Source organism: Neofelis nebulosa, chromosome 13 (assembly GCF_028018385.1).
Source record: "Neofelis nebulosa isolate mNeoNeb1 chromosome 13, mNeoNeb1.pri, whole genome shotgun sequence".
In the NCBI taxonomy this organism is placed as follows: domain Eukaryota; kingdom Metazoa; phylum Chordata; class Mammalia; order Carnivora; family Felidae; genus Neofelis; species Neofelis nebulosa.
This window is the reverse complement of record NC_080794.1, coordinates 8,225,357-8,237,569: the sequence shown is the minus strand read 5'-3', so window position 1 is coordinate 8,237,569 and position 12,213 is coordinate 8,225,357. Positions and strand designations below refer to the sequence as shown.

Here is a 12,213-nt window from a genome sequence, read left to right as displayed (position 1 = left end):
AACACATTCATGACCATTTTCCAGACAGGAAGGTTAAGGTGGTACAAGGCTGAGTGAATTCTTGAATGGTGGGCATACCTGGGGTGCCTGGAGTACAGAGCAAGTAGAGGACAGTACAGGTAGATGGTAGGTTAGGACCAGCTCGTGAAGTTTCCCAGCATTAAAAATATAACCCTACAACAATGCATTCTAACCCACACAGATCATTACATTCCCCCGGAGGTAAATGGCAGAAAACGTTTCTTAGTTTGCAAAACAACAGAATACAAAAACACAGAGAACTATACAACATACAAAACCTGATTAAGGATGGCGGTATTTTAAAGTGTTAGCCATCAGAGAAGATAAAATGGAATTTACCCTTTCTTATCTTAAAATTTAAGAAAGAGAATAGAAAATAATTTTTGGATCGGAATGTTTAGTGTGAATTTGGAAAGCTGAATGTGTACATATGTATTCATGGTTTCTGAGCAAGCTTGCTTTGTCGCTAATGAGAGTGCAGGCCACCTGTAGTAATTAGATAGAACACTGAGGAAATGTGATCTGAGAGATACAAGGTGTCACGAAGGGCCCAAGGGAAATCTGCAGAAAGGTATATATATCTCCAGCGGAGTTCACTTTCTTGGAAAAGAAAAGCGCGCAGGCTTACAAATGGCAGAATGTGGAAGTAATGGTCGAACGTGGCTGTCACAACTTATACTTGATCCAAACCCCAATCCATTATCGGACAAGGGCTATTAATGCTAATTTCTACACTAATGACTTAATTTGTTGAGGTATGAATGTATGTTCAGTTAAAACAAAAACACCCAAATATGAGTTCATTTTTTGGTGTAGTTCGAAATCGACCTCTGTGTTCCAACACTCCATGCCAGTTAAAAATCCAAGATAGGAGAAAATAATACAAGCTGATGGGTAGTTAAAGAAGATGTTTCTGTAAGGGTACTTAAACTGAAAGCTTCTGGTATCAAAAATGGAGCAATAAAACTCATTCATTCTGAGCTAAAATAAACTAAAATAATAGAGAGGGAAGAGCGTTTTTAGTAGATTGGTCATATTTTAGCCTGACGTCTTTGTTTGTTCCCTGTTACCTATTACTGCAGAACCCATGGCAGCTGCCCGTATTTGCAAATGGGCTCATTCAGTTAAGCGTCCGCCTTCAGCTCTGGTCACGACCTCGCTGTTTGTAAGTTCGAGCCCCGCGTCGGGCTCTGTGCTGACAGCTCAGAGCCTGGAGCTTGCTTCAGATTCTGTGTCTCCCTCTCTCTCTGCCCCTTCCCCGTTCGCACTCTGTCTCTCTCAAAAATAAATAAACATTAAACTGATAAGAACAGATACTACACTTGGTCTTAGCCAAAAGGCCGAGAAGCGATCAAAAATAAATAAACATTAAAAAAAAAGAAAAAAAAAAAAAAAGAAAGTTGTACTGTGTCTCCACACTCATCTATTCACATTTCCTCAATGGCTGCTTTTGCATTAAAGAGGTAGGGCTGAGGCTGCGAAGTCAGAGCCCTACGGTCCATAGAGTATCATATATTTCCTGGCAAGTAAAAGACCAAGAAAAATAAATTCTCTTTGTCAGTAAATACGCGTGAAAACCAACAGCATTCAAAACCTTGAATATATGAGAAAAGATTTAAGACTAGAGTTTGAAAATGCACAGCACATATCACAAAATGCAGGAATGGCCATACGAAAATAAATCTGATTCTTCTCATATTCTGCAGACTTTAATAGAAGGCTTCCAGAGTTTGGGGCTTAACATTCAATCAAATATGTTTCTTTAATGCTGCTACATCATATCCAACAAATAATCTACTTAGTCGGAAAGGATTGACTACTTCAAGTCTGATATTGAAAGGTCAGAGGAAACGACTTTTATTTTCAACCGTTGGAATTAATAGCAAATATTTTATGGAATAAAAATAAAAAATTTTATTTTTTTTGGTAAGAAATTCCTAAAAGATAACAATTTGGAAATAGCAAAAGATTCATTTTCAAAAAAAAAAAAAAAAAACAGACCAGCTAGAAGGACTCTATTGTGTGTATATGTAAATCATGCCAACATATGTCTGGAAAAAAGAGACAGAGGAACAAGGCTTAACAAATATTATAATGGCAACACTTTCCTAAAGATGATTTGATGACTGAATTCTAAACACACTGACTAAGACCCAGAAATGGGAACAGTGCATAACACTTATTGCCAGATTCTCAAGGAAAAAATTTAAAGCTTGGTAGATCATAACCATATTACCAGAATATACAATACGTTGTCAAACATACACATATGCAAACTAATAAGAAAAAGCGATCTGAATTTGTAAGTTTTAATAAGTTCACAGAAATGATTTTAGTGAAAATTTTAAGAACATGCAAAATACATAACGTATAATGTAAACTTTCAAGAGTAGACACCCAATGGGATATGCATTATGACTGCAACTATGTCAAATATGTTATGTATAAAATACGTACTTTAAAAAAACACCAGGAGTTAGTTCACCAGAGTGCTCGTGCTGGTTGCTGCTGGATCAAGATACTTCTCTTCCCATATTTCATGAATTCCAGGAAATGAGTACACAGAGCTTCTTTTTTATGTTTTTTAATGTTTGTTTATTTTTGAGACAGAGACAGAGCACAAGCAGGGGAGGGGTAGAGAGAGAGGGAGACACAGATTCGGAAGCAGGCTCCAGGCTCTGAGCTGTCAGCACTGAGCCCGATGCAGGGCTTGAACTCCCAAACTGTGAGATCATGACCTGAACTGAAGTTGGACGCTTAACCGACTGAGCCACCCAGGTGTCCCTCATTTCATAAATTTAGAACAAGCATAAACAAACCTACCCTTTCCCACACACAGAGCACCCGAATTATAAGAGTTTACGTAAGGACTATGTATGGTATGGCTTAGTGAGGGGCAACCAGAACTCAGGTTAACTATTCCCAGTTGACTTCAAGTACCACTTCCTAATCATCTCATGGACATTTCAACCAGAATGGTCTCCAAGTGCCTCCAACTCAACTCTTCCCAAACTGAATATACGATACCGTTTTTGTATCTATACATGTAACTGCTTCTCTGGTCCACGGCCCATTCTAAAAGCCAAGTCTAAGTCCAAGCTAAAAAATTCCCTCATTTCTGAATTTCTGGCTTCCAGTTCCATCTAAGGTCAAAGCCCATTCCCCTGTATGCCAGCTCCTTCCCTAGATGACCCAACCCTCCTCTACTGCCTCAACTCCCACCAACTCCTCCTACAAAGGACGGTTAAAATATACTCTTACTTCAAACTACATACTATAAATATGCTTAGGTGCTCAGATATTTACAATACATTTGCACGTTATAAACGTTTATTTTGTAGCTACCAGGCACTGTTCTAGGCAGTAACATCATTGGCAGTCAAGGCCTGTCAGGCCCAGGGGGAGCCTGTTGGCTCTGCCCCACCTTCCATGTTTTCACATGTTATTCTCAGACTAAAATACACTCCCTTCTTCTGGGGCTGCAGAATGGGAATCATCTTGCAAAGTCAGAAAGTCACCTCACTCAGTGGGATTTTAGCAACACCCTAGAATGAATTATTCTCTCTTTGTAGGATCGATCACACTGTATTAAAACAATTTATGCTCATTTCAATCTCCCACTGGAGAACGAGCTCTGGAGAGCGGACATGTGTTGAAATCTGCTTCCTGCTCATCCATCACACTCTGGCCCAGGGAGCCCCATCTCATGTTTGCCAACTGAATAAGTGAATGAATATAAACGGACTATTAGTGTACACCTTCAGTTTAAACTAAATAAGCCCATGATAGGTTTACCCAATATAACAAGAGTCATTATTGTGAACACTATATAAAATAGCTACTTTGGCATATTTTACATCTGGAAACTTTAATATTAAAATACATTTTTTAAGGTAGGAAGACAGATGACAGAACGCAGATGGAAAATGTAGATTTCTTAGTTCCAGGATTACTTTACTTGTGCTTTAATTTCAATAGGGAACATTTTGACTTACTGAATAACAAGAATTTTTGTGGGCTTTAGTCTATTTCTGTGGGGGTCATACACAAAATTCAAAATTAATGGTGTAAGCCCTATATGTAATATACGTGAAATATTTAGCTATTTGCCTTAAAACTTTTGTGGCTGTAACTTTTTTTTATAGGGTTCATGAGAAAGAAAGATCTCTGAGGGTGTAATAAAATGTCTGGAAAGAACCTCATGGTACTGGAAGCATCCGAGTGCTACCATGGGTCATGCGCAGGGTGGTCCAAGGTTGAACAAAACTTGTTGAGCGTCTGTACGGAAACAAACCACGGAACAGAAGTGCTATATTTGGCCTGACGTCACATACCAGGAAGAATCGAGCCTAGGGATCTCGCCCCATCCTCGGTAGGCACGAGTTCATGGTAAGTCTTGCACACTTGAGCAAAATATATACAGAACCAGACCGGCAGCCGCTCAGGCACAGGGGGCTAGTGTGGGGCAAGGAAGACCAGTGAAGAATGGAGAGACGATGCTGACACGCCCTCTCCAGAAAGTGTTTTCTCAACCACAGTCACGCGTGTTTTGCAAAAATAAAAATTATAATCTCAGAACACTGAGGCGTATGTGGGTTTAGAGGGAACCTAGTTGTCACTGCACATGTGGGCACTATTCAGCTTTGGGAAAGGACTTCTCTTTTACATCTCTGCTCTACGCATGGGTAAGGATCCCGGACAGCTTTCTGACAGAGCACACGGCCTCACCTGACAATTTCTACACGGAAGCCTCTTAGTCTAAGAGGCGAGCAAAGAGAAGGCTTCAACCTGGGTGCTAATCGGTATGAATCAGACTGTCCCTCAGTGACAGAAACACTGGGGACACAGCGCAGGCAACGCACACAGAACTGCAATATCCACTTGCAGGGTCAGCAACAGTCACGATTAGAGAAACCACAAATTCCACATTATTCAAATCATAGGTTGCTTTTCTATTTTTTTCCCTACCTAGGAGTTAAAATTCTTTGTAACATTTAAAAAAAATTTTTTTAATGTTTATTTATTTTTGAGGGAGCAAGACAAAGCAGGAGTGGGGAAGGGGCAGAGAAAGAGAGAGGGAGGCACAGAATCTGAAACCGGCTCCAGGCTCTGAGCTGTCAGCAGACAGCCCGACGCAGGGCTTGAACTCAGAAATGGCGAGATCATGACCTGAGCTGAAGTCGCTTGCTTAACCAACTGAGCCACCCAGGTGCCCCACAAAATCCTTTGTAACTTTTTGGTCAGACCTTATTAGCAATATCCCCAGGGCTCAATGAGGGCAAATGGAAATAAGGGAAGTTGTATTTTCCACCTTGGATAATTAAATGTAAACAAAGTGACTCAAGTAAAAAGACGTGGGGGAAAGACACTGGGAAATAACATGACAACACAGAACATGAAACACACAAGCCAGAGCTCTCTATAGGGGTTACAGGAGACTGTTCCTGCATGCAATAATGACGTATGTTATGGACAGTTATCCTTTGATAAGGGGACTGGAGCACTGGATATTTACTAGGCTTAATGAAGAATTATAATAGTAAGAGGTATTACTATTATCCTGTCATATTACATAGTGGTTATAACCATGGACTCCAGCCAATGTGCCACAGTGGAGTCCTCGCAAATTTTTAGGCAAGTTCCTTAACCTCTCTGTGTTCCAGAGTCACCATTTCTTTCTTTTTAACTTTTTACTTTTTATTTTTTATTTTTGCGAGATAGCCACCGAGCATGAGTAGGAGAGGGACAGAGACAGAGGGAGACACAGAATCCGAAGCAGGCTCCAGGCTCTGAGCTGTCAGCACAGAGCCCGACACACGGCTCGAACTCACAAACCATGAGATCATGACCTGAGCTGAAGCTGGATGCTTAACCGTCTGAGCTACCCAGGAGCTACACAGAGCCCCCATCTCTAAAATAGAATTAGAATAATGGTACCCACTCTGGAGGGGGGAGGTGGGGGCTGTTTTAAGGAGTAACACACGGAAAGCTTTTAGAAAGCTATATAAGCATCTGCAATTATTTTATGGTTGCAACAAAATAACATAAATGAGAAACGAAATTTAGAAAAAGGATCATCAAGGAAACATTAGAAATATGCTTCTTTTGAAACAGAGATTAAAAACTTTAAATCAGGGAAAGGTAGGGAAACACTGAATGGTCAACACTGATCACCAGCAAAGTTCAGGGAATATATTTATTGATCAGCATGAAGAAATGAAATCGATGCTAGATTTTAAAATAAAACAGTTAAATTAGGAAATCCAGGGGAAATTAGACTGGTCTGTTAGACACCGAGGGAAAGATAGGGAGACACAACTAGGGCAAAGACAAAACTGTAAGACAGCTCTACGTTCTGGGAACAACAGGACTGCTGAGCCAAAAATACCATGAAAGATTATACCAAGTAGACTTAATGTCTAATCAATGTTCAAAAAGGCAGAAAGCACTCCTTTGACAGGAACCCCTTCTCTGGGTATTAAGATTATGAAAAAGAAAAACACATGAGGGGCGCCTGGGTGGCGCAGTCGGTTAAGCGTCCGACTTCAGCCAGGTCACGATCTCGCGGTCCGTGAGTTCGAGCCCCGCGTCGGGCTCTGGGCTGATGGCTCAGAGCCTGGAGCCTGTTTCCGATTCTGTGTCTCCCTCTCTCTGACCCTCCCCCGTTCATGCTCTGTCTCTCTCTGTCTCAAAAATAAATAAACGGGGGCGCCTGGGTGGCGCAGTCGGTTAAGCGTCCGACTTCAGCCAGGTCACGATCTCGCGGTCCGTGAGTTCGAGCCCCGCGTCAGGCTCTGGGCTGATGGCTCGGAGCCTGGAGCCTGTTTCCGATTCTGTGTCTCCCTCTCTCTCTGCCCCTCCCCCGTTCATGCTCTGTCTCTCTCTGTCCCAAAAATAAAATAAAAAATGTTGAAAAAAAAAAAAAAAGAAAAACACATGAAAATAAAGTGGGCAGCGGTTGGAGACGGCAGAAGAAAAGTTCAGCTAGCTCCATGTTGACAGAAGATCTAAGTAGTTTGGGAGGAGTTTTGCAACATACCAAAGGTGAGGCCAGAAGAGAAACAATCTGAGTTATGTACAAACATATTAACTTGTTCCTGGGCCCGTGCACTTGAGGGAGTCCTTTAAAGGCATGTCTCTGTTATTCTGTTCCATTCATTTAATTGTTTTTTAAGGTTTATTTATTCTTGAGAGACAGAGAGAGACAGTGCATGGGCAGGGGAGGGGTGGAGAAAGAGAGAAAGAGACAGAATCGGAAGCAGGCTCCAGGCTCGGAGCTGTCAGCACAGAGCCCGACGCCGGGCTCGAACCCACGGACCATGAGATCATGACCTGAGCCGAAGTCAGAAGCCTAACCGACTGAGCCACCCAGGCATCCCTTGTTCCATTCATTTAAATGGAACTGCCAATGAGTGATATAATCATGTACTGCGACCAAGCTGTCCTTGTTTGGTGGTTGGGCATGAATGTGGACCTAGAAGTAGCAGAAACTTCTAGTTTGAGCCAGTGGAGAGGTTAGTTTGCTCTCCCTAATCAGTGTTAGGCCCGTGCCGAGCAAATGGCAGGAGGTGAGCAACCAATCAAAATAGACAGACCATAATTACAACACATCTTTCTTAATGTTAACAGTGAATTCTGCATGTTACAGACTGAAGCACTGAGAGAAGTAAGAGTAATCTGTGGTTTGTTGAAAATGAGTATAAACTTGGAGCGCCTGGGTGGGCTCAGTCAGTTAAGCGTCTGACTTCGGTTCAGGGCATGATCTCGTGGTCCGTGAGCTCGAGCCCCGTGTCGGGCTCTGTGCTGATGGCTCGGAGCCTGGAGCCTGCTTCAGATTCTGTGTCTCCTTCTCTCTCTGCCCCTCCTCTGCTCTCTCTCTCCCTCTCAACAATAAATAAACATAAAAAAATAATAATAATTGGGGTGCCTGGGTGGCTTAGCTAAGCGTCCAACTTCAGCTCAGGTCATGATCTCGCTGTTCTCAGAGCCTGGAACCTGCTTCAGATTCTGTGTCTCCCTCTTTCTCTGCCCCTCCCCTGCTTATGCGGTCTCTCTCAAAAATAAATAAACATTAAAAGAATTAAATAATAATAATAAATAAAATGGGTACAAACTTGAAGTCAAGAAACTATTTGAGTTTCAGCGTGAGATAAACTGATGAATGTGCTTTTTAACTTTTGTAAGCAAATAGAAAGGGACAAAAGAAGCAATGTACGTTTTGCTTTCTTTCTATAACACAGCACTAACTTGTAAAGGAAAAACACTAAATAGGGTTTCCATATCTCACCCCCCTTCAAAAAAAATGGACTGAGTTGATTTCAATATGAAAATATATAGAGTCATGGGCGGGGGGCGGGGGGGGTGTTGCACCTGAGTGGCTCAGTTAAGCATCTGACTTCAGCTCAGGTCATGATCTCCCGGTTTGTGACTTTGAGCCCACGTCCGGCTCTGGGCTGACGGCTCAGAGCCTGGAGCCTGCTTCAGATTCTTGTGTCTCCCTCTCTCTCTGCTCCTCCCTGACTCCTACTCTGTGTCGCTCTCAAAAATAAACATTAAAGTGTTGTTTTTTTTTTTAATCTGAAAATATCATGTCTTGAAAATAACAATGCCAAGAGATGCGGCCTCAAGCCAAGTTGAGAAAACACATCATTTTCTATACTTCAAAGTTTTATAATGGTTTTGAGGCTTCAGAAGAAAATGAGCTCATTAAATCTTGAGCTAACAGGAAGTTGAGAAGGGAGAGAAAAAGGGACAAGGATTGAAATATAACACAATGTGACAAGATTAGGACAATAAAAGTGGAAGTTCATGAAGATAAAGGTATACCGCATTGTTATTCGTATACAGAAGGGCAGAATATCAGGAATGCATTAGCAAAATAAACAGGCAAAAAAGACAGACTCAGGGTATTTTACTGGAAGACAAGACGAATGGGAGTCAAAAGCTTCCTGGGGTATATTACCTAAAATAAGTAACACATAAAATAAGCAATGCAATTATAATGTACATTCAGACTTAACTAGGCTCCTGATGGTGTGCTGCTCTCAATTTAGCAATATTTTACGAAGACAGACAAACTAGAAGAGTAAAAGATGGTTAAGAAAAGAAAATGTCAGTTAAAGGTAGTTATGATACCATAGTTAAATAATGTTAGAAATGTGACATTATACAAATATTTATTTGTATAAATTGCCATATCTCAAAACCCACGGAGTGCTGAGCACCAGACACGAAATCACAAATAATTTGAAGATATTCTTATCTTGCTGGTTACTGTTGGGTGTTTCCCCCCATTTATTTGTTCAATTATCACTTAGTTCATTAAATGGGCTATCTGCCGTGTGAGGTTCTAGATAGGAGTAAAAAGAGGAACAGAATTTGACATCATTCCTGCTCTTATGAACTTTCCAGACCGCGAAACTTCAGTCTTGGCTGCATTACTTTCCTTTGGCCTTGCAAAGATCATACCTCTTAGCTTCCTAGCTTCAAAGTCCTCATTGGTAAAATGGAAATTATAATGGAACTGACCTCACAAAGTACCTGGGAATCCACTGAGGTAATACAAATGACATCTCATCACAGTGGCCTAAACTCACTCGTCCCACTCCTTTTTTTTTTTTTTTTTTTTTTAAGTTTATTTCTTTTGAGAGAGAGAAAGAGCACGGGGAGGGGAAGGGCAGAGAGAGGAGGGAGAGAAAGAGAATCTCAAGCAGGCTCCACACTGACGCAAGGCTCGAACCCACAAACTGTGAGATCGTGACCCAACTGACCTACTCAGGAGCCCCTTAGCGTCCAGCTCTTGATTTTTGGCTCAGGTCATGATCTTAACGGCTCCTGAATTTGAGCTGCTGCCTCAGGTTCTGGCTGACAGTATGAAGCTTGCTGGGATTGTCTCTCTCTCTCTGCCCCTCCAATTCTGTGTGTTTCTCTCTCTCTCTCTTTTTTTAATCTCAAAATAAATAAAGAAACTTAAAAAAATATTCCCTTGGCCACACAATGTGCTCATTATAGTGTTCAAGAAACAAGAAAGGTATGCCTCTCTGTGAAATATTAGTGCCTACAAACATACTGGCAGATGCAATTAATTGCTCTAAAGGCCTTTAAATAAAATGTTCAAAGATATATACATCTGAGTACTTTTAAAATAAATCCTCCAGGGCAAGAGAAACACAGATTAATGAGCTCTTCAAAAAGACACCTCAAAGCGGCAAATATTTATTGAGAACTATTATTTTGGCCAGAAATGTAAAATGATCATAGCATCTGCCTAAGCTTTGTATAAATTTTAAAAAGGCAGTCTTTTCAAGAAATGGTGCTAGAGAAATTGGATATTCACAAGTAAAACAATGAAACTAGACCCCTGCTCTACAACACTCACAAAAATTAACTCAAAATGAATTAAGGACTTAACTCAAATGAAACCAGGAAATTCCTAGAAAAAGAACTTCTTGACCCAGGAATTGGTAATGATCTTTCAGATATGATACCTAAAGCATAAGCAACAAAATAAAAAATAAACAAGTGTGACTAAATCAAACTAAAAAGCTTCTGCGCAACAAAAGAAACCATCAATAATGTTAAAAAAAAGAAGACAACTTACAAAATGGGGAAAAATTGTAAACCGTGTATCTAATGAAGGGTAAATATCCAAAATATACAAAGAACCCATTAGGGAGAAAAAAAAAAAAACAATCCAATTAAAATGGGCAAAAGTGGGGCCTCTGGGTGGCTCAACGGGTTAAGCATCCGACTTCAGCTCACATCATGATCTCACAGCTTGTGAGTTCGAGCCCCGAGTCAGGCTCTGTGCTGACAGCTCAGAGCCTGGAGCCTGCTTCCGATTCTGTGTCTCCCTCTCACTCTCTGCCCCTCCCCCACTCGTGCTCTTTCTCTCTATCTCTCTCTCTCTCAAAAATAAATAAACATTAAAATAATAAAGTTGGGGTGCCTGGGTGGCTCAGTCGGTTGAGCGTCCGACTTCAGCTCAGGTCATGATCTCACAGCTTCTGAGTTTGAGCCCCGCATCAGGCTCTGTGCTGACAGCTCAGAGCCTGGAGGCTGCTTTGGATTCTGTGTCTCCCTCTCTCTCTGCTCCTCCCACACTTATGCTCTGTCTCTCTGTCTCTCAAAAATGAATAAACATCAAAAAAAACTTATAAAAATACATAAAACAAAAAATAAAATGGGCAAAAGACCCAAATAGACAACTTTCCCAAAGAAGATATATGAATGGCCAACAGATACATAAAAAGATGCTCAACATCGCTAGTCATCAGGGAGAAGTAAATCAAACCCTCAATGAGATATCACCTCCCGCCCATTAGAGTAACTGTCATCAAAAAGGCAAGAGGCAACAAATGCTGGGGTGGATGTGAAGAAAACAGAACCCTCATGCACCGTTGCTGGGGTTGTAAACTGGTACAGCTGCTATTGGAAAACCGGATGGAGGGCCTTCAAAAAATTAAAAATGGAATCACTACCTGATGCAGTAATTCCGCTTCTGAGAATACACCCCAAGAAAATGAAAACACTAACTCGAAAAGACATCTGCACCCCCACATTCACAGCAGCATTATTTACAAGAGTTGAGACATAGAAACAACCTGAGTGTCCACTGATGGATGAGGGGATAAAGAAGATTACGCTGAGTGAAGTAAGTCAGCCAGAGAAAGACAACCACTGTCTGATCTCAAACAAAAACAAAAACAAACACCAACAACAAAAAAACCCAAAAACCTCACAGGAAAAGAGATCAGACCTGTGATTTCCAGAGGCAAGGAGTGGCGGCAGAGGATTGGATAAAGATCGGTGCTCACTAGCCACATAAGCTACCACATGCTGAGGATAAGCCAACTCTGCCCTGTGCTACACAAGGCAGTGGGTAAGAGGGTAAATCCTAAGAGTTTTCATCACAAGGGGAGGTCTTTTTGGTTCAGTTCCTTTTACTTAAAAAAAAATTTATATATATATGTGTGTATGTGTGTGTGTGTGTGTGTGTGTGTGTGTGTGTGTGTGTGTGTTTGAGATGATGGATGCAAACTAAATCTGTTGGAGTACGAATTTCACAATCACCTAAGCCAAACCATCGTGCTGTATACCTTAAAGTTACACCACGAGTGTGTCAACTGTATCTCTATACAATTGGGTGGGGGGAGGTCTCCTGCTGTACGAAGACAACCCAGGGGTTGGGGC

At 41.3% G+C, this 12,213-nt stretch overlaps 1 protein-coding gene and 1 pseudogene across 4 annotated transcripts in view; both read right to left on the bottom strand.

Moving 5' to 3' along the window:
* RYR2 (ryanodine receptor 2) overlaps positions 1 to 12,213 on the bottom strand; it is a 768,107-nt gene that overhangs the window by 339,861 nt on the left and 416,033 nt on the right. The window lies entirely within an intron of this gene.
* On the bottom strand, positions 1,248 to 1,373 carry LOC131494189 (U2 spliceosomal RNA; annotated as a pseudogene).